Below are 23,489 nucleotides of genomic sequence, written 5' to 3'. Positions count from 1 at the left end.
GACCAATGGGCCTCTCTTTCCACGTCCATTTTCTGATACATATGCAGCTAGAGACATGAGCTCTCGGGGGTACTGGTTAGTTCATATTGTTGTTCCGCCTATAGGGTTGCAGATACCCCCAGCTCTGTGGGTATTTCGTCCAGCTCCTCTACTGGGGGCCCTGTGATCCATTCAATAGCAGACTGTGAGCATCCACTTATGTGTTTGCTAGGCCCTGGCATAGTCTCAGAAGAGACAGCTATATCAGGGTCCTTTCAGCACAATCTTGCTAGTGTATGAAATGGTGTCAGCATTTGGAGGCTGATTATGGGATGTATCCCCGGGTATGGCAGTCTCTAGATGGTCCATCCTTTTGTTTCAGCTCCAAACTCTGTCTCTGTAGCTCCTTCATGGATGCCTTGCTCCCAATTCCAAAAAGGGGCAAAGTATCCACACCTTGGTCTTCATACTTCTTGCGTCTCATGTGTTTTGCAAATTGTATCTTGTATCTTGGGTATTCTAAGTTTCTGGGCTAATATCCACTTATCAGTGAGTACATATCATGTGAGTTCTTTTGTGATTGAGTTACCTCACTCATATGATGCCCTCCAGGTCCATCCATTTGCCTAGGAATTTCATAAATTCATTCTTTTTAATAGCACAGAGCAATTGTGATAAAAACTGCATGGTACTGATATAGCAACAGACAAGTAGACCACTAGAATAGAATTGAAGACCCAGAAATGAACCCACACACCTATGGTCACTTGATCTTTGACAAAAGAGCTAAAACCATCCAGTGGAAAAAAGACAGCATTTTCAACAAATGGTGCTGGCACAACTGGCAGTTATCATGTAGAAGAATGTGAGTTGATCCATTCCTATCTCCTTGTACTAAGGTCAACTCTAAGTGGATCAAGGAACTCCACATAAAACCAGAGACACTGAAACTTATAGAGGACAAAGCCTCAAAGATATGGGCACGGGGAAAAATTCCTGAATAGAACAGCAATGGCTTGTGCTGTAAGATCGAGAATCGACAAATGGGACCTCATAAAATTGCAAAGTTTCTGTAAGGCAAAAGACACCGTCAATAAGACAAAAAAAACCACCAACAGATTGGGAAAGGATCTTTACCTATCCTAAATCAGATAGGGGACTAATATTCAATATATATAAAGAACTCAAGAAGGTGGACTCCAGAAAATCAAATAACCCCATTAAAAAATGAGGCTCAGAGCTAAATAAAGAATTCTCACCTGAGGAATACAGAATGGCTGAGAAGCACCTGAAAAAATGTTCAGCATACTTAATCATCAGGGAAATGCAAATTAAAACAACCCTGAGATTCCACCTCACACCAGTCAGAATGGCTAAGCTCAAAAATTCAGGTGACAGCAGATGCTGGCGAGGATGTGGAGAAAGAGGAACACTCCTCCATTGTTGGTGGGATTGCAAGCTTGTACAACCACTCTGGAAATAAGTCTGGCAGTTCCTCAAAACATTGGACATAGTACTACTGGAGGATCCCTCAATACCTCTCCTGGGCATATATGCAGAAAATTTCCCAAACAGTAAGAAGGGCACATGCTCCACTATGTTCATAGCAGCCTTATTTATAATAGCCAGAAGCTGGAAAGAACCCAGATGCCCCTCAACAGAGGAATGCATACAGAAAATGTGGTACATTTACAAAATTGGTTTTAGTTTTAATTGCTATAAGAATAATGAAAGCCTACACTGAAATATAATTATTGTCTCCTTAGTAGATAAAGAATGTGGACTCTCAAATATTTCTAAAATGTCTTAAATGAGATGTTGTACAGTGTTCTCTACTGGAATTTTGTAAAACTTTTCTTTAGGGAGGACTAAAAGAACTACTTATTGTAGACAGACCATAATGTATTTGCTGTATTGCTTCCCATCATCTACTTTAAATTCCTCCATTGTTAAGAGAGAAATAATTTTACTAAAAGTAGCGAAGTGATTTTAGGGACACAGCTAAGAAGTAGGGATTATGTATCATGCTTTCTGAGACCCTGACCTTGCTTCCCAGCACCTGGGTCTGGCAAGTCATAGCTGCTGTAACCTCAGACTCGAGCCATGTGACTCCACATAAGCATACACACATAATAAAAATGAAATATATGTTTTAAAGTAAGTGAAAGGTTTCCTAACCTTCAGGCAAATGATTTCTTATTATTCAAAATAATGTTTTCATGTATAGCTGAAGAAAAGAAGATTGTTAAAGCTAGCCTGGTCTAAGAGTGACTTCCAGGACAGCCAGGAATCTACAGAGAAACCCTGTCTCAAAACAAAACAAAACAAAACAAAACAAAACAAAAACAAAAAAGATTGTCAAATAATATTTGTAAGGCATGAATTAAAACAGTATAATATTGAAGATGATATTATTCCAATGGAAAATAATCTTTAAGAGAGGATAAGTAGAGCCGCCGACTCATCCATTCTGACCTTTCTTTCATTTTCTGTCTGTGATTGAACCTCTACTGGTTCTTCTTTGTACTTTAAAAATTCAGTAGCATGGTAAAATTATCTTTCATCTTTCTTAGTTTCTTTGTACTGCTGTAGCCTACTCTCCTAAAAGTTAACCCTAAAAGATATTATTAAATGGTATCACCTTTAGCAATGCAGAAAACACTTTGTACGTTTTAAATATTTCATTAAACCCTCAAGGCTATAACAATGTGGTTTTACTTCCACAAAAAGATTTTATTTACATCGTTTTAGTCAAAGAAAACAAAGAAAAGTAAAACCTTCTGTGTTGCTGAAACAATCATATTGCCAAACAGATGTCTGAATAAATATGATCAAGCCAAGTCACCATCTTTGATTTTATTTCATCTAGTATCCCTGCCCCCTCTCTACCTTCCTCCCTCCCTCCATCACTCCCCCTGTCCCTCCCTCCTCCTCTCATTATCTTCCTCTCCTCCTTCCTGTGTGTGTGTGTGTGTGTGTGTGTGTGTGTGTGTGTGTGTCTGTGTGTGTCTGATCTCAACTTTCAATAATGACTAAGCATTCCAAATATTTGAAATTCTAGATTAGGATAGGATATATTAACACCATTGGTCTCTTGTTTTGGGAGTGCTTCTTTCATTTATCAATAATAATAAAACCATGCTCTTCTATTTTGTTTCCTTTTTTAAATGTTTTGTTGATCAATGTATTTGTTTATATTTCAAATGCTGTTCTTTTCCCAGTTTCCCCTCTGCAAAGCCCCTATCCCATCCCCCTTCTCCTGCCTCTATAAGGGTGCTTGCCCATTCACCCACTCACTCCTAACTCACCACTGTAGCATCTCCCTATGTCGGGGCATTGGGTTTCCACAGGACCAAGGGCCTCCTCTCCCATTGATGCCAGATAAGGCCATCCTCTGCTACATATGCAGCTGGATCCATGGGTCCCTTCATATATACTCTTTGGTTGGTGGTTTAGTCCTGGGAGCTCTGAGGGGTCAAAGTAGTTGATATTGTTGTTTTTCCTATGAGTTTACGATCCCCTTCAGCTTCTCCAGTCCTTCCCCTATCTCTTCCCTTGGGGTCCCATGCTCAGTCTGATGGTTGGCTGTGAGCATCTACATCTGTATTGGTCAGGTTTTGGCAGAGCATATAAGGGGACAGCTATTCCAGGCTCCTGTCAGCAAGTAATTCTTGGCATCACTTGTCTGGGTTTACTGTCTGCAGAGGGGATGGATCCCTAGGTGGGGGCAGTCTCTGGATGGCATTTCCTTGAGTCTCTGCTCTACTCTTAGCCCCTGTATTTTCTTTAGACTGGACCAATTCTGGGTTTAAATTTTTGAGATGGATTGGTGGATCCATCCCTCAGCCAGGGACTGTGCCTATCCACATGATGAGATCTCTGTAGGTTCTATCTCCCCTGTGTTGAATATTTCTGCTAATGCCATCCCCACTGAGTTCTGGGAATCTCTTGCTTCCCTAGCATCTGGTACTTTCTAGTGGCTACATATATGAAGCTCAACAAGAGGGAAGACCAAAGTGTGGATCCTTCCTACTTAAAAGAAAGAACAAAATATTTACAGGTGATAGAAGGAGGGAGGGAACTGGGAGGGAGAGAGGAGGGGGTATAAAATGGGGCAGGATCAGGTGTAGGAGGGGACAGGGAGAAGTACAGAGGGTTAGGAAATTGAATGGAGGTGGGTAGCAGTGTGGGATGGGGAACCATTCTCTTTTTTAAGAAAATAAAACTTACTCATTTGACTGTGTAACCAGATGTCTGAAAAATGCAAGCTTGGTAAATCTGAGCTCCATGCCCTTATGAGAGGGATTGTGGACATGGGTATTATGTGTTTATGCTAACACCAAATCAGGGATACTGTTTTATTTTATGATTTATTCAATTTAAGATTTATTTTTTTATAAGATATTTTCTTCATTTACGTTTCAAATGCTATCCCCAAAGTCCCTTATACCGTCTCCCTGCCCTTCTCCCAACCCATCCACTCCTGCTTCCTGGCCCTGGCATTCCCCTGTACTGGGGCATATAATCTTGGCAAGACCAAGGGCCTCTCCTCCCATTGATGGCCTACTAGGCTATCCTCTGCTACATATGCAACTAGAGACACAAGCTCTGGGGAGTAATGGTTACTTCATATCGTTGTTCCTCCTATAGGGTTACGGACCCCTTTAGCTCCTTGGGTACTTTTAAGTCCACAAAAAAAGATTTAATGAAGAGTCATCTTGTGAAGACATTTCCCAGAAACATATAAAGTTTATGAAAAAAATTCAGTTTTACAATGGGTTTTTAAAATTACAGAACTATATTCTTTCAAGATTCTTATTCATTGTAAAAATTTAATAATTATACTTTTGAACGATATGTGATTGTAGTATTAAGTTTGGCAATCATAATATTTAATTATTATCTTAGTATATTTGTATGAAAATATTTCAGATGTATCATTTGGAAAAATATATCAAATAAATGCATTCGTGAGTGCAAAGATATTGGTTTTGTATTGTAACTTTAAAAAAAAACAAACCTTATTTTCAATAATGGTTTTTAAATGCTTTAACCTCTCTTTTAGCCTACCACCCACCAGAGGTAGGGAGAAAGAAAGAATATGGGGGAAGTGGATCTGTTTAGAAAGCTTTTATGGAGCAACTCTTGTCTGTGTTATCTGAAAATTGGCAATTCAGTTCACATGTCAGTAGCGGCAGCTCGATCTATTCAAAATCCCTTTACAGATACAGCAGTAGTACAATTTGGTAGAGTAAGGATAGCAAACAAGAACCAGCAGCTGTGGCACTACCTAACAGAGACAGGCAGGCCTCAGCCTCTACATGACTCAGCAGGAGGGACCAGAAGGAATGCCAGGAGAAATTCTCTACTCTGCCTCTTTCAGAGAATTTAACATCAGCAGATGTGAGACCAACAAGCTTTCACAGCTAGCTCTATAAGCAAGCCAAGCTCCTTCTCTGTAACTGTCCATCAGATCCTATTTCTTCCCTGTAAGTACCACATGTCTTCTACAGGTCTTGTCTCAGCTGACATCACTCTGTCAGTCAGTCTGGGGAAGTGGCAAGAAAGTATAACATGCCACCAGAATTTTTTGGTGCATTTTTCTCTATGGAGTCTCAACAAATACAGCTTAACTATGCAATGTAAGACAGACCAATACACATGTGTTGTTCACAGAGAATTCTTCATCACGTCTCCTTTCACGTGCTTGCTTTAGCAGAACATCTTTTTACCTGTATGTTTTAGCTACACTTTTCTTCACAAGTTTATTTTACTCTTTCACCTGTGTCCACTTCAAATAAACCTTCTTTCATGTGTTTGTTCCAACAAAATGCCATCCAGTCAACTTTCCAAAAAAACCTTAAGTTTTACTTTAGTGTGCATGAAGGTCAGAGGACCACTTGAGGGAATTGGGTCTGTTCTTATACCAAGTGATTCTCAGAGCTTGAACTCAGAGCATTAAGCTTGTTGACAAGTGGTATACATGCAGAGTAAGTCATTTCATGAAGATGCATCATTTGAAAACCAAAACTATGAAAGGGAACATGGGCACATTTTTAGGATAGTGTAAACGTGTTGGTTATGACATCCATCCAATATTCAAGTATTCTCTTCAGGTAACCCTTATTATTTCTTTTAAACTTCACTCCATAAGATCTTGGTGTAGTTTTTTTTTTTTTTTTTTTTTTGGGGGGGGGGAGTTTCGAGACAGGGTTTCTCTGTATAGCCCTGGCTGTCCTGGAACTCACTCTGTAGACCTGGCTGGCCTTGAGCTCAGAAATCTACCTGCCTCTGCCTTCCAAGTACTGGGATTAAAGCATGAGCCACTATTACCCAGCTCTTCAATTGTTAAACATAGCAAATCTTACTACCTTCTTTATATAATATCTGTAATAGTCCATATTTCTACAATTTCCTTTAGCAAGAATTAGAAATAATGGTTTTATATTATTTTTAACTTTAATATATCTGTGGCCATTGAGTTCAAGTTTTCCTGTAGAGTGAAACATCTTTTCCCTGTTTCTTGCTTATGATTCTTTCCACAGTGAAGTAAATGCTTTCACAGAGTATACTAATAGCTCTCTGTCTGTCTCTGTCTCTCTGTCTCTGTCTCTGTGTTTCTCTCTGTCTCTCTCTCTCTGTCTCTCTCTCTCTGTCTGTCTGTCTCTCTCTCTCTCTCGTGTGTGTGTGTGTGTGTGTGTGTGTGTGTGTGTGTGTGTGTGTTATTTCAGTTGCCTGTTCTTTTAAATTAGAACCACTTATATTTTTCTTGGATTTTTTAGAGAATTTGCTGTGAATCTCCTTCACATTTGATCCTTCAAAGGATATTTTCCAAGTATAGTCTTTGTAATGGTCTTTTAAGGTTTTGAATTTCTTATAAGATAACAAATATGTGTCCTTATATTCTTTATAACTCTTCCTTAAAATTAATGATGTCATAAGATATATCCACTCTATCCTTATCCTTTTGTTTAGCAACATCTTAAGGAATGGAATTTAAAAGAAAAATATAAAGGCTCAATGAAGATCAACTCAACAAAGATCTGGCTTAAGGTAATAAGAAATATCCATAAAAAAACAACACTCAAAGGTTAGAAGATCAATGGGTCTTCTATTTGGAAAAGTACCAAATCAATTTTCAACCCCATATAGATTTTATAATGTATAATGAGGATGGCAAGAATTAATATAAGGTATCTACATTAATCCTTCTCTTTCTACATTAATCCTTCTCTTTCTTAATTCTTGAGGCAGGGTCTCTACTAAAATCTGAACTGACTGCCATTCTGTAATCAATATACAGAATATACAGTTTCCCAAACTTTACTACTGATTTTAATTTATAAAAAGCATCCTCATCTCTATGTGACTTGTTCACACAAGTAGCCACATAGGCCATATACTAAGAAACACATGTGGAAGTGCATCTTATTGCATTTATGTCATGCACACAGGCAACAAGAACATTGGTGTTTGAATTAGAACAATACCAGAAATCCACTAAAATAATGGCAGAATATTTTCACCCTTAACCCATAGACGTTCTTTCATAGATGAAAGCAAAATGCTCTATTTTTTCTCAGCCTTGACCTCCGTACCATTCTTGTTTTATGTAAGAAACTTTATTAACTCTTAATTTTCAAAACCATTGTGAAATATATTTGGAGTGAGTGCCATATTTCCCTTTGAAATCTTATTGCACATGTGTGATTTTTTTTGAGCATTTAAAAAGTATGATAGGAAATTAGCATCATTTCAATGGAGAAAATTGAAGCGATCCTCGACTAACTTAACATTCTCCTAGTTAGATACTTGAAGAAAACTTTTTTCCTTTAATTGTGGCAGGGGTAGGTTAATATTTGATTTCTCCCTTTGATTCTTCCCGTGAAAGTTAATAATGAAATGACATTTCCGAGTCATCATTGTTACTGAATTCACTAGAGTTATTATAGAACATTCTCAGAAAAGCTGTTACACAAAAGTTGTACACAATTTAAGATGGATAGGAGAGCGCAGAGTGAATTTATACCCAGAGAGTGTACTCTCGCTGTGTAATTAATATATCTTGATTTCATACATTTTAATGGCTTTGCTATTGACTGCTTAGCTGTTCTTTAGGTCACATAGAACAATATCCCTTAAACTTTCCCATGGACTAATTACCTATGGATTTATTTTCATTTTAACTGCTGATTCAGATTCCATTAGTTTTGGAGACGTCTGCAATTCTACCTTTTAAACAAGCTGTGAAGAGAAAGCAATAGGAAGGGTCCTCAGAACACTGTAAATATCAAGGCCCTCAGATGCCAAGGGACGGTGGTTAATGGCTGCTCCCTGGACCAATACAATGAAGAGTGATACTTACTTTATGTGCTGCTGATTGTTTTTCAATAAGAACAGCCACCTCATTCTTGATTAGTAAATTCTTGGAATGAATTAGAAAAATACTTGTAGTTAAAAAGGAGATGTAGGTCAATTCTCCCTGTTTTTTTTTTTTTTTTTTTTTTTTGTCTACAGGGAAATGCAAAATTCATGTCATCTGCTGCACAAGATATATACAGGTTCTACTTTTGTAATTCTTCCTATAGCTTAGAGGAAGGGTCACTAATCAGCTTAGGGAAAGGTCGAGACATTCATTACTTACCACATAATAAATTGGAGTTGTTTTGTTTCATTTGTCTATTCCACTGATTAATGCTATTCTTTTCATTGTGTATTTTGGAAATAGCTAGTAGTAGTAGTAGTAGTAGTAGTAGTAGTAGTAGTATCAATGGGAAAATATCTCTTTTATTTACCTCTAAAACATAAAAGACACAGTAGGATAATTTATGTTTAAAAACAGCTTCACCCATATAGGGGTTTCTACATAGAGCAGAGTGTAAATGCAATTTGTGCCCTGTGTAGCCCTGGATGCCCTGATCATAAAGACAATTGCTTAAGGGTATCTATTTTCCTCTTATTGTAAAGAACATAGAACAGTCATACAAGTACCTTGTATGTTTACAAAGGACATGGTATAGAAGATACATCAGACCTTTCAGTTGGAATTTACTAAAGAGGGGACGTAGCTAGGAGGGGCAGGCCATCTAAGAATGGAAATTCCTCAGTGAATGCCTCATTACTTCCCCAAGCACCATCACATGACAGGTTATCCAGAAACACTTGAGACTTTGTGAAATATATCAAACCCCACAGTAACAACTAACAATATTGATTCAAAACATATACATGCTAAAATAGTGCATTAGAAATACATTAACACATAACATTGATATATCTTTTGATGACCTAGTTTTCATAGTTAGAATCCTATAAAAGACCATTGAGTTGTAGAGTGGAGAATTACATTCATCTTATTAAACTTATTATACACCAAGACTAGTGATATACTGTTTAAATCTCAGCACTTCAGGAGAATTCAAGTATCCAGATCTACAAAGCAAGATTTAGTTCAGCAAACAGACACCAAGTGAGATCCTGTCTCAAAAACAAGGGCCAAAAAACAAACGAACAAACAAACAAAAAAAACAAACCGAAAACCAATATTACAAATTATTTCATTAACGAATATATGTCTCAACTATTTCTGTTTCCTAGGGCACAAAGCTAATTCAATATAATTCTATAAGGTTAGCATGCCATCAACAGTGATTCATTGCATTTTATGTCATGTAGACAGCTGTACTTTAAAGGAAAATTGAGTTGCTTGTGATCTTTTTCTCCAAAAGCTCTTTTTTTTTTCTTTTTTAAAAAATTTTCCCTCCTTGGGGTAATTTTATTTTTTATTAGATATTTTCTTTATTTACATTTCAAATATTATCCCCTTACCTAGTTTCCCCTGCAGAAAACCCCTATCACCTCACCTATCCCCCTGCTCACCAACCCACCCACTCCTGCTTCCTGGCCTTGGCATTCCCCTACACTGGGGCTTAGAGCCTTCACAGGAACAAGGGACTCTCCTCCCATTGATGACCAACTAGGCCACCCTCTGCTACATGTGCAGCTAGAGCCATGAGTCCCACCACGTGTTTGTTTTTGTTGTTGTTGTTGTTGTTGTTGTTGGTGGTGGTGGTGGTGGTGGTGGTGGTGGTGGTGGTGGTGGTGGTTTAGTCCCTGCTCTGGGGATACTGGTTAGTTCATATTGTTGTTACTCCTATGGGGCTGCAAACCCATCAGCTCCATGAGTACTTTCTCTAGCTCCTTCATTGGCGATACTGTGTATACCTATGATGATTATTCTAAGTTAATTATGCCTCAGTACTCATTTTATGTCAACTCAGGTGTTCAGGAAAAAGGGGAAACACAATTTAAATATTAAGTAAAGGAATTAGAATTACATGTTCAAATATTTCAACTGTTCATTTGTTCAATATTTATATGTACCAAAAATTCTATGACAAAATAACATTTGAACTGAACATAAATTTTATTATGCTTTTTCCTAAGCATTCTTAGTAGAGATCTAATAAATTTCTACTAAGGAATGCAACAATTTGACTGCAAATATATATATTTTAATGTCTACTGCTATATTGTGAAGATAACAGCCTTTTTAATTTTGACAGTTTCTTCTTCACTCTAACAGTCCTATAAGACATTAAAATTACAGAGTAGTAAAAGGAGAAAATATGTCTTATAGAAGAAATAAATGACATGGAGAAAGTGTCAAAATTAGACTTGCCCTATTGTATAGGAAAAAATAGCTGTGCAAGAACAAGCTGTAAGAAGGATGAAAATAAATTGAATTTATTTCTAATCTTGAAACTATCAATAATGTGCTATGACATACTTCTCTAGTTGCAATTCCTTATAAAATCACCTTTGGAATCTGCCATTTCTGGATACCACCAATTAAAAAATAAATGTCCTAATCTAGCCTGCACATTTACTGTCTCATGGACCTTAGTCATGTATGCTAAAATTCAAACCACTCTAACCCATGGTCCTTTGTTATATAGGGCAAATTTATCTAGAACAGATAAAATAAACCATTATGCAGTATGTCATATAAATGTTGAAATTGTTGAATATTTTCCCCAACATTATAATATTTTTATTAATTACTTACAGATTTTCTACAATGCACCCCAGCTTACTTGCTTCCTGTTCCTCCCAGGTCTACTCTCCCACTCCTGTGCTCTTTTGCTCCCCACCACCACCAAACAACCCCAGCAGGAGCAGCAGCAGCAGCAGCAACAGCAACAACAACAACAACAACAACAAGAAAAACAACAACAACAACATCAAGTCTAATTCATGTTGCCCTTATACTCATTACAACGTGGTCAAGATGGCAGTGGCCAAACCCTTAAAGTAAAATGAGTCCTCCCCATCCCCCATCAAGAAGCCTTCAACTGTGAGGAGTTACACTTCAGCATCTTTATCAAGGTTTTTAAGGACTCTCTCCCATCTAGACAGCCTCTTTTGGGGGAGAGCAGGGAGAGGTTGTCCTAAAAACCTTCAGAGTCTCTTATTATCAGTTATGAGTCTGTAGTCATGGATAACATTGCACAGTTTGCCTACCCCTAGCAACCAGCATCAGCATAGAAGTATATGGGTGGTTGGAAGGGTGGGGAGAGGCATGTGTTAAAGAAGAGGTAATAGAGTTAGAAGGAGAAATGAGGAGCAGATACAGTTATATTTCCTTTTATATCTATCTCTTAATTTCTAAAATAATAAAATTTAAAAGTAAAATATATATACCAAAAACGACTAAAGTAAATGCAAAATGAAAAAAAAATTACCTTAAAATATCTCAATACGGTCTTGGGTGGTGTTGGTGTTTGTGTGTGTGTGTGTGTGTGTGTGTGTGATATAGACTTTAATTTATCAGTACTATGTTCATAGCAAAACTTAATTTAAGATGAAGAGATTTTCCATGTATATGTACTTGCCCAATGTACATACAACCTCCAGTATTATAAACATGCCCCTATAGTGGTGCACCATTTATAATTGATATCCCTTCCTAAAAATATAATACTCATGTATATTCATTTCACAATAAGAAAAACAAAACAAAACACAAAGAGAAAAAAACAGACAAGTGAATATAGATTCAACATGAAAAGACAGTCAAAATCAAAAAGCATTAATTTTAAAATCAGGTAGAATCCCTAGAATAGGAGTATGCATGTGATCTGCACCAGTCTTCAATATAAACTTTGCTCTTTTTCAGTCCTATAGATAAACATAATGAAGAATGCAAATTTCTTCCCAACATCAGCCAAACCTCAGTGACTCTGGATTGTGTTTCTTTTTCTGAAGTTTGGTTAGTTAGTCTACATGTGCCACTGTATCTGTTGCTATCTCATCAATTTCATATCCTGAAAGCTGATGAAATAAAGAAATTGTCTATCTCCTCTATTTTTTTGCCTACCAAATATTTTGCACATCTTTTCTAATATCTTATCAGAATTATTCTCTTGATTGCTCCCCTTCATATCAGAATAAATATGAGACAAGAATAATCAATGTGACAGATTTTTCTCTCCAATATATGCATCCTTGTATTTTTTTTTTATTATGACAGATTGTATTTTAGAGCTTAAGATCTGGTTTGATGGGAGCTGGAGAGATGGCTCATAGGTTGAGAGCACTGACTGTTTTTCTATAGGTACCAAGTTCAATTCCCAGCAACCACATGATGGCTCACAAACATCTGATTTGGGGTCTGATGCCCTCTTCTGGTGTGTCTGAAGATAACAATAGTGTACTTACTTCTCTGAAAAGATTTTTTACAATTGCTAGAAATCCTTCGTCTTTGCCTACCGCATACTGTTTTACGTAAAGGAATCACCATTTCTACTTTCATGTTTATATCTGTAGTTCATCTGCAATCAATTATTTCAAGTAATGTGGAGTAGAGCTCAAGATCATTTAAATATGAAAATTACTGAATGAGCTACAAATATTGAAAACATTTTTACTGCTACAACATATTTATTTGCCACAAATCACATAATCATGATAACATTAAATTTCTACAATTTCTCTTATGTTCGTTACAGTGTTTTTATTATATATCTAAGTTAAAGTTATGTTTGTTTTTGTTCTGTTAGAACTCTTAATATTTGGTGGTGTATACTAAACCACTGCCTCATTGGAAAACTACTAAAATGAAAGCATACTTTGTTTTCCAAATGGCGACAATTTTGGTAACCAGAAACATGCTAAACAAAAATTCTACTCAAGAACTTGAGAGATGGCTCTGTTGTTAAGAGCACATACTGTTCTTGTTGACAACTTGAGTTCTGTGTCCAGCATCCATATCAGGCAGCTACAACCTCCTGTAACCTCAGCTATAAGAGATGGATGCTCTTCTTTTTCACTGCTGTGGAAGCCTGTAATAGCATGCATACTCCCTCATTACATTGGAACTCATGTTCACATACACATGTATGCATATGAATTAATCTACTCAACTATCAGAAGCTTACAGTAGGCTTAGATTTTTTTCAACCCCTACTTTTAATAAGTGTTCTTAAATGCTTTAATTGCCCTTCTAGCCCACCACCCACCAGAAGTGGTAAAAAGGAAAGTTTATTAGAGCAAAATGTGGACTTGTCTAGAAATAGTTCTGTGGAGTGAATCCAATCAGCATTGTCAGGATAGAGAAGCCAATCAGAGTTGTCAGGATAGCAGCAGTTCAGTTCACATGAATCAGCAGAAATCTGTAACAGCAGCTCTATTCACTCACAAACACCATTCTCAAATCAGTAATGGTGATCCAGAAGAAATCTCAAGGCTCTGGCAAAGAGCTAAAGTCAGCAGAAGTGACAGAAAGCCATAAGAACATCACCAGAAGTTCTTTAGTGGTGTTTCTTTCTATGAAGTACAAAAAACAATGACCAGCAAAGAATGACAAGGTGAACCAATGCCATACAGCATCAGCAGCAAAGACTAGAATCAGCAAAATCCCAATGGTGAGCAGCAAAGAAGCACACAGCACCATCCACTCTTGTTGAGTTATACTTACATCCTTTCCAAACATCACGTGTTCTCTCAAGCTCCTGCAAGACATCACATGCCCTCTTTCCAGATGCATCCATGAAAGCCCCATGTGTCTTTTCTCAGCAAAACATTCACATGGCTCTGCTTCAGCAAAAACAACCTCTCATAAAACAGTTTCCAGAAAAACATCACATGACACCACTTAGTCTCTACAAAACCAAAAGATTTCCCTTCAGCTTTCCATTTTTCTGTTTCCTTTCTCAACTGAGGTGCACTTGACAAATACCATAAATACCATATTTTACATACACTACTATCTTCTTTATGGTTTTTTTGTTTGGTTGGTTTTGGTTTTGGTTTTGTTGTTGTTGTTGTTGTTGTTGTTGTTGTTGTTTTTGAGACAGGGTTTCTCTGTATAGCCCTGGCTGTCCTGGAACTCACTCTGTAGACCAGGCTGGCCTTGAACTCAGAAATCCACCTGCCTCTGCCTCCAGAGTGCTGGGATTAGCGCCGTCCACCACCACTGCCCGGCTTCTTTATGTTTTAAGATTTAAATTTTTTTATCTATGTATATGACTGTGTGAGTGTCTTGGTATGTATGTATGTGCACACATGTATCAAAATTGGCAAAGGCCAGAAAAAGGTATCGGATATATTGGACTAGCATTTCAGGTTTTTATAAGACTCCCAGAAAGGGTTGTGGAGATCTTGTATATGTGAAACAAGCAAGCAAGCAAACAAACATGAAATCTGAAAGGAAAATCCAGGGAGAAAACAGGAGAATGGGAGAGAAAATGGAGGGAAAGGAAAGTGGGGTGGATTGATGAAGACACATTTAATGCATTACGTAATTCATTAACATTAAGAAAAGAGCATGCTGGGAGTTTGAAGGGCTTCAGCAATTGGACAGATGTTAACTGAAAACTTATTCATGCTAATGGTTTGGGGCTTTAAGCATCATTCACTGAAAGAGTCAGATGTTGGTTGAGTCTCCTACCCTACATAGGATGACATTAGGATGTAGGATATTTTCTTGAGAATTTGGATTAAAAAAATAATAGTACGATGAGAAAAATTACAAGATAGAGGTCTGTGCTGTAAGTGGATAGAGACTGGAGCTCACTGCCTATGTCTGGGGAAAGTGGATGGAAATGAAATAAAACATGTCAAGTATTTCATACCGTAGACTTCCAATTAGATGCAAATTACAGTTTGAATTGTTTCTAAGCAGAAATTGGCATGATGTGATCTTACCATCACAGTATATCTCCAGCTGTATTGACTAAGCTGCAGGTGGCTGGGAAAAAAGGAGGGAATGAATACTACCTTCAGATGATATTAATTTAGATCAGATTGAGCAGCATAATCATGGAGTAGACACTGAAAGAATTCAGAGTTGTTCTAGGATTCAAAAAAGAGGAGCCAAGCAACCCTATGTAAATGTGTAAAAAGTAAATAAGTCCTAAGTGGATGTATATTGCTGGGATGCACATGGCCATGTTAAGGATCAGGGCCTCAGAATCATAGGAAAACAGCAAAGCCTTCTTCCAGTAGTCAGGCTTAGAGGAAACTGGCAAAGCCTAATTTTGGCCCAAGCACTACTATTGATTGGTAAGTGTATGGGAAAACTAGTAACTCCAGCTCCCTCCTCCCAGATATTTAGAGCCTGAGACTGTTGGCCTACTGAGACCTCCTACTAATACTACACTCTCTTCCTTTCCCTGTTCCTGTCCCTGTCCTGCTTCCTCTCCATCTTCCTGTCCCTCCCCCGACTCTCTCTCCCTCCAGGTTCCAGTTGTCCCAGTAACTGACTGGAGCTATCATGTATCCGTGTACATGCCATCTCTTCAGTGTCTGCCCTACCCTTTCTTTATTCCTCCATCTATATCTATATTTAATCTGGAGTTAATTTTTGGAGTTTCACACAGAGGTGATAATCAAGAGTTCAACTTTAAGATGAAATGCAAAAGCAATGTATATACAGAAAACATGAAGGTGAAGTTATGGTTGAAGAATTCTTTGATTTCTTATGACAAATTCTCCTATAAGGGGAGTGATGCAAAGGAATCCAAATGAAACTTAGTTTAACATAGCAAAATTTATAGTATTGTTTAGAGCCATTTTTTTTTACTGTTGTTGCTGTTGTTTGTTTTGCTTTGTATTATATGAAAAAAGATATGTTACAAAAGAACATTTTTTTTGTTGTTGTTTTGGTTTGATTTGGTTTGGTTTGGTTTTTTTTTTTTTAGTTATAATAGTTTCGATTTGTTTTGGATAAAATTCTCTAAGTTCCTGTTGTATGATTTCTTCAGAGTGAAATTGACTAGTGAGCACCTTGGTTTCATGAATGATTAACATAATCATAGAAAGGCTTCAACATTATCAGCTCTGTGTAGAATTTTATAATTGTTAGTCACATTGCTGACATAGGACACTCATTTCTATTAATGCCATATAGTGTAGAATAATAGCATATTTGGAAGCCACTGTAAGTGTTTATCTTTCTACTCTATTAATGAACAATAACATGTCTTACATTTTGTATTGTGCATTATGTGTGTTTCTGGCAGCATTCAGGAAGAGAGGTTAGCTTCCTGTGAACAACAGATGTATCAGCTGCTTGGTCAAGCACAGGTGCCATGTGTTCTGTGTGTTACGGTGCTCCACGTGAATGAGGCATCACAGCCACTAGTAGAAATGAAGAGCTGGTACCATGCTTTGCTGTACTTACAGTACTACAGTACCATGGTTACCCTATTTACAGTAGCACACAAATGATGCTCCAGAACACTCTCCTAATGTACTCCAGTGACACTTTACAATGGAACACATTTTCAGAGTGTGTGCTTCATAAAATTAATCACTTTACCATGCAATTCCATTTTATTCTTAAAGTGCTTTTAATTCAATATTTACAATGCCATGTTTTACATTCCTGGACCAGTTTATTTTATGTGTGAAATTTTGCTAATTTCTGAAAGTAAGTTGTTCATGATCAATAATTTATAAAACACAAAAAGACAAATAAAACTCAGATATATAATGCCCCACTGTATTGTGCCTCTCTATAAACTTGCTATGAATTACACCATTCTTATTAAATGTTGTAGAGGTTTTAAATGAAAACATTTTTGCTGTATAATCTGCTCAACTTATAAACTCTAGGTAAATAAAAGCAATATTTCAACACAGGAATATATACATTTTAATTGATTCTCCTAATGTGTTAACACAATCTTTTGCTGCTATATATTTTAAAGAAGCATAGTTTCATAAAACAAAGTGGTATTTACTTCTTATTTAGTAAAGCCATCTGAATTGTTTTATCATTTTAAATTTTAATCCATATCACCCAATTTCTGTAAAAAAAATTAAAGTGTGAAAGTATTATAAATCAGGATCACTAAATGTCTACCCTTTTTGTAACAATGGAAAAAGATAACATTTCTTGATTCTTGATTGTGAGATCATTAAAGGATTCCAATGGAAACACTCCCACTTCCCCCAGAAAAGCAAAAAGGCAAGGTTATGCAAATCCTGTTAAAAGGCATGAACATGAGTAAGTACAAAACAAAGGAGGGCCGTAGATAGGGTGGGCATGAAGGAAGGGAGAGTGGTTGAGAAAATTCAGAGTTCATTATGCAGTTATGAACTTGTCGAAGAACAGATTTAATTAATAAAAATTGCAAAACCAAATGCTGACAGGAGAGGAAAAGGTGTAGTCTCTCATAGGATTCACATTACCAAGGGAGGCAAATGCCATACAAACATTAAAATATGTCACATACATGAACTCATTTTTCTTTTCTTACTAACCAAGCTAAAGAGAGACTTCCTTTCAGTAAAAAGAATGTGGAATCAATGAGAAAAGTTACTGGTAATAAAAACTAAAAGAAAACAATTTTTCTAAACGCAGACTAAATTATTTTTTTATTTCCATAGTGTACTAATTTTATATCAATCTTTCCACTGAAGCTTGATAATTTTCTTTTAAAGTAGTCATATTGCTGTTAACCCCAAGATTCACTTGAGAAAAACCAGTTCCAACATTTTGGCCAAATCTCAAGCAAGCTTTATTAAATACTTGTTAAGATGTGCTTTGGTCAGTATTACTCCCTGAATCTTAGAATTGGATCGCCCAGAGACACTAGAATGTAGGACTTTTTGTGCACAAAACCTATTAACCACACTACTTTCCCATGAGGCTTTTGTTATTTTCCAAGAACTACAACTCCCAGCATTCCAAAAGTTACCTGGTGGTTGGTACTTATAGTTATTACAGTTGCATATACCACACTTGAGCATGTTCCCTCTCAGCATTCCTTAGATGCCTGTAATTCATTGTCTATGGTAGAAACCCATGAAAGTTTCCCCTTCAACACTGGCATGTAATTGCTATTGTACTTCTTCCGGTCATTGTTTAGACAGGAACACTGTTGATATCTGTTGAATGAACCTGTCATTTCTGGGAGAGTTGAAGTAACAGTGAATTTTCTGGTACCCTGGCTTTTATAATATTTCCATTCCATCATGCCATTATACACTAAGCATTATGTGCTGAAGTTGCTTCGTGGCTGTATTAATTGGGACTGTAGACCCCATCACCACTTTTTCTCCCCATTTGCACGGATTTTGGTTTTCTGTAACTGCCTCCATCTTTTGCAAAGAGACCTGCGATGAGTGGTGAGAGCAATTCCTATAGATATAAGAATATAAGATATAAGAATCTAAGTATAAATACTACATTGGTTAGGTAAAGTGCCAGTTGTAGGTTCCTTTCTAACATCCATGTCTCAGTAGTCCTGGGAATCTAGGTAGGTTACCTGTGATAGGTAATAAGTGATAATAACAGTGTTATTTCTCTCCTGTGTAATAGACCTTAATTCAAATCAAGGAACTGCTGTTTACAGCTAAATCCAGTGAATTATCACACCCTTCTGATTTTCTTTTCTTGATATTGTTGTTTATCAGTGGTTCACAGGCTTCACACCAGGGTAGGACTTTATGTCTCTGCCTCTCTCAAAAGCATCTCCTGCTACTATGAAAGTTAAATCCTAGATATTAGGGTATAGAAGGCTTTCTAGTCACATCCAGTTCAGGTTCTCTGGTTTTGTCTGTAGTGTGAGATGTTTACAGCAGTAGAAATTTACCTTCATTCTTTAGCACCCAAGGGCAACAGCTATAGCCTATGATGTTTTGGGCATCTCCTAGACTCCCATGACCAACAACTCATAAGAGGGAGGGATTTCTTAGGTCTGGTATTGGATTTTTGTTTGATAACCCATGGCTCTTTGAGGAGCATTAACAGCCAAAGTGGGGTAACTTAATTTGAGCTGAATACCTGTGTTTAGCATCAACATATATGCGTTGTAGATAGTTTTATGAAAACAAACAATAGTATTATTATTATTATATCATTTTCAGACATCCTTAATCTTTTAAGCTCCCCTTTCATCTTCTTTTGTATTTACCTCCTTCCCATTGTCCAATTAACGACCCATCTGTCCAATTTTACTCATGTATTCATTTAAATCACATGTGTTCTTCTATTCCACATTCTTATTGCCCCCTGCTTTCTCCTAACTCCATGGTCCCTTTCTCCTTTCCTGATTTTGCAGTTATCCCGGGTTCTTTGATCACATCTGAAGATTTGCATCTAGGAACTAAGTATGAGAGAAAGCTGGTAAATTTTTCTTCTATTGGAATTTACTCAATATATTCTTTTCTAGATTCATCCATTTCAGTACAAATCTATTATTCTGGTTTTATTTATATCCTCATAGTATTCCAATATGTGTATGTGTCACCACTTCACCATTCATTCATCAGTTAAGGGGACATATGAGGTTATTCTATTCCCTAGCTATTGTGACTAAAGCAGCAATGAGCATGGCAGAGCAAGTATCTGTGTAGTAGAATGCTGTGTGGTTAGGGTATTTGCCAAGAAGGGGTATGCAGGATCATATTATGGATCGACTTTCAGGTTTTTATTTTTTTTTTTTGAGAATTCCCCACATGTATATCTAGAGTGGCTGTGCTATTCTGCAAACTCATTAACAATAAATGATGATTCCCCCTTTCCCCACATCCTAGCCAGTGTTTGTTTTCTTACCTTAATGTTGCTCACTGAGGAAAGATAAAATATCAAGGTTGTTTTGATTTGCCTTTCCATAATTGCTAAGGGCAACGAGCACTTTGAGTTATTTCTTCTCATTATTTTCTTCTTATGAGAATGTTTGGTTCATATCCATAACAAGTTCATGAATGGATATTTGTGGTTTTCAGAGTTCTTTATATGTATATTGGATATTAATCCTATTCTGAACACTGAATATGTTTCCTGTAGTTTTTCATACATGAGAACTATAATGACATCACCCCTTGACTGCATTTCACCTCTCCAAAACCCTCTGAACTTTGTGACATATTCTTTAATAATTATTATAACATATACACATATATACACACTCAAAAGGGAGAGAGAGAGAGAGAGAGAGAGAGAGAGAGAGAGAGAAACAGAGAGAGAGAAACAGAGAGAAAGAGACAGAGAGAGAGAGATTTAGAAATATATATACACAACCTGCTATATCCATTTTGTATTGCTTTATGTTGACATGTTCATCCCTGACCTCAAGCTGTACTACAGAGCAATAGTGATAAAAACTGTATGGTATTGGTTCAGTGACAGGTAGGTGGATCAATGGAATAGAATTGAAGACCCAGAAATGAACCCACACACCTATGGTCACTTGATCTTTGACAAGGGAGCTAAACCCATCCAGTGGAAAAAAGACAGCATTTTCAACAAATGGTGCTGGTTCAACTGCCAGTCAACAAGTAAAAGAGTGCAAATTGATCCATTCTTATCTCCCTGTACAAAGTTCAAGTCAAAGTAGATCAAGGACCTCCACATAAAATGAGACACACTGAATCTAATAGAAGAAAAAGTTGGAAAAATTCTCAAACACACTGGCACAGGGAAAATTTCCTGCACAGAACACCAATGGCTTTTACTCTAAGATCAAGAATCAACAAATAGGACCTCATAAAACTGTAAAGTTTCTGTAAGGCAAACACACTGTCTATAAGACAAAACAGCAACCAACAGATAGGGAAAAGATCTTTATTTACCAATCCTTCTTCCAATAGATGGTTAGTATCCAATATATACAGAAGTTAGACTCCATAGAACGAAATAACCCTATTAAAAATGAGATACAAAACCAACAAAGAATTATCAACTGAGGAATCTAAAATATCTGAGAAACACCTAAAGAAATGTTCAACATCCTTAGTCATCAGGGAAATGCAAATCAAAATAACCCTGAGATTTCTCCTCATACAAATCAGAATGGCTAAGACCAATAATTCAGGTGACAGCAGATGCTGGTGAAAATGTGGAAAAAGAGGAACACTCCTCCATTGCAGGTGGGATTGCAAGCTGGTACAGCCACTCTGGAAACCAGTCTGAAGATTCCTCAGGAAATTGGACATAGTACTACCTGAGGACCCTGCTATACCACTCCTGGTCATATACACAAAGATACCCCAACATGTAAAAGGACACATGATCCACTAGTTCATTGCAGCCTTATTTATAATATCCAGAAGCTGAAAAGAACCAAGATGTCTTTCAACAGAGGAATGGATACAGAAAATGTTATACAAATACACAATTGAGTACTACTCAGCTATTAAAAACAGTGACTTCATAAAATCCCTAAGCAAATGGATAGAACTAGAAAATATCATCCTGAGTGAGATAATCCAATCATAAAGGAACATACATGGTATGTACTTACTGATAAGTGGATAGCCCAAAGGCATGGAATACCCGAGATCCAATTCACAGACTACAAAGCCCAAGAAGAAGGAAGACCAAAGTGTGGATGCTTCAGTCCTTCTTAGAAGGGGAAACACAATTCTCATGAGAGGAAATATGGAGACAAAGTGTGGAACAGAGACTGGAGAAAAGGCCCTCCAGATACTGGCTCACTTGGGGATCTATCCCATATATAGTCACCAAACTGGACACTATTGTGGATGCCAAGAAGTGCTTGCTGATAGGAGCCTGATACAGTTGTCTCCTGAGAGGCTCTGCCAGAGTCTGACAAATGCAGAGGCAGATGCTCGCAGCCAACCACTGGACTGAGCACAGTGTTCCCAATGAAGGAGTTAGAGAAAGGACTGGAGGAGCTGAAGGGGTTTGCAACCGCATAGGAAGAACAATATCAGCCAACCAGACCCCCCAGAGCTCCCATGGACTAAACTACCTAGCAAAGAGTACACATGGAGGAATATGTAGCATGTGTAGCAGTGGATGGCATTGTCTGGCATCGGTAGTAGAATAGGCCTTTGGTCCTGTAAAGGCTTGATTCCACAGGGTTGGGAATGCCAGGGCAGTGAGGTCCACGGGGATGGATGGGAGGGAGAACACTCGCATAGAAGCAGGGGGAGAGGAGATTAGATGGGGAGGGAGGTTCCAGAGGGGAAACTGGGAAAGGGGATAACATTTGAAATGTAAAATATCCAATAAAATAATAAAAAGTAATGAATGATCACTTGGGATTGGATTAACTTATTAGGGACTTGCTGCTGAATTTAAGTCATTGTTTTCTCCAAACAGTAACTGGTTGCCTATATTTCTTCATCTAAGGATGGGCTTTGTGATATTTCTCCTACTTAGTTTAGTATCTCAACTGGTATTTTAATTGTCCTTGTCAAGTTTAGACAAACATATTATGTAGACTTAATAGAGGCATCTGTTCCATCATATATACAAGACACTGTGTCAGAGCTCATATCCTGATTATTTTCTCCATACCCTCTTTTCAGGGATGGTCACTGAGCCCTATAGATTGTATGGTAGATATATCTTCTGAATATAGGTATGCAACAGTGTATGTTCTCTACATATTGACCAATTATGATTTCTGTGATGTTCTCTGTCTGATGAAAAAATTGTAGCACTTTGTATCTTGACAATAACCAACAGCTACCTTATCTATCTTGACTTGCTCAATTGGAGGAATCTCCTGCACACACTGTAAACCTAACAACTTCTGGTGCCTGGTGAAGCCATGGACCCTAGAGGCGAACCTATTACCATCATGTTCCTAAATTAATGTAGTTCTTAATGACTTTCTATATACAAGAGTAGCACCTACCTCTCATATAAATCTTAACAAGAGGATAAATTTAGATTGACTTTTGAGAATTTTTTTTTTTTGGTATAGTACAAATTAGTATTTTGTAAATACATAGCTTCCCTCATGGTCTCAGTTTCTATCAATACTCTCTATAAGAAATGCATAGGTTTTTCAGAAATAAAAAAGAAATGCATAGGCTAGAATTAATAATATTTATTATTGGTGGGTCCATTGAGAATGTGAACTAAATGCTTACTTATTTATTTATTCATATGTTTAGATAGTCTTTTAAGAAGCTCAGGGAGGGCTTGATTTGACAATAGTCCTCCAGTCTCAGCTTCCCAAGTCCTGAGATTACAGGAATGAACCATCACATCTAAGTTGCTTCTCCGTGGTTTTTAATAAAAG

Source organism: Mus caroli, unplaced genomic scaffold, assembly GCF_978045245.1.
Source record: "Mus caroli unplaced genomic scaffold, Mus_caroli_1 scaffold_3, whole genome shotgun sequence".
Taxonomy (NCBI): Eukaryota; Metazoa; Chordata; class Mammalia; order Rodentia; family Muridae; genus Mus; species Mus caroli.
The sequence above is the reverse complement of the archived record's forward strand: the minus strand, read 5'-3'. Positions refer to the sequence as shown.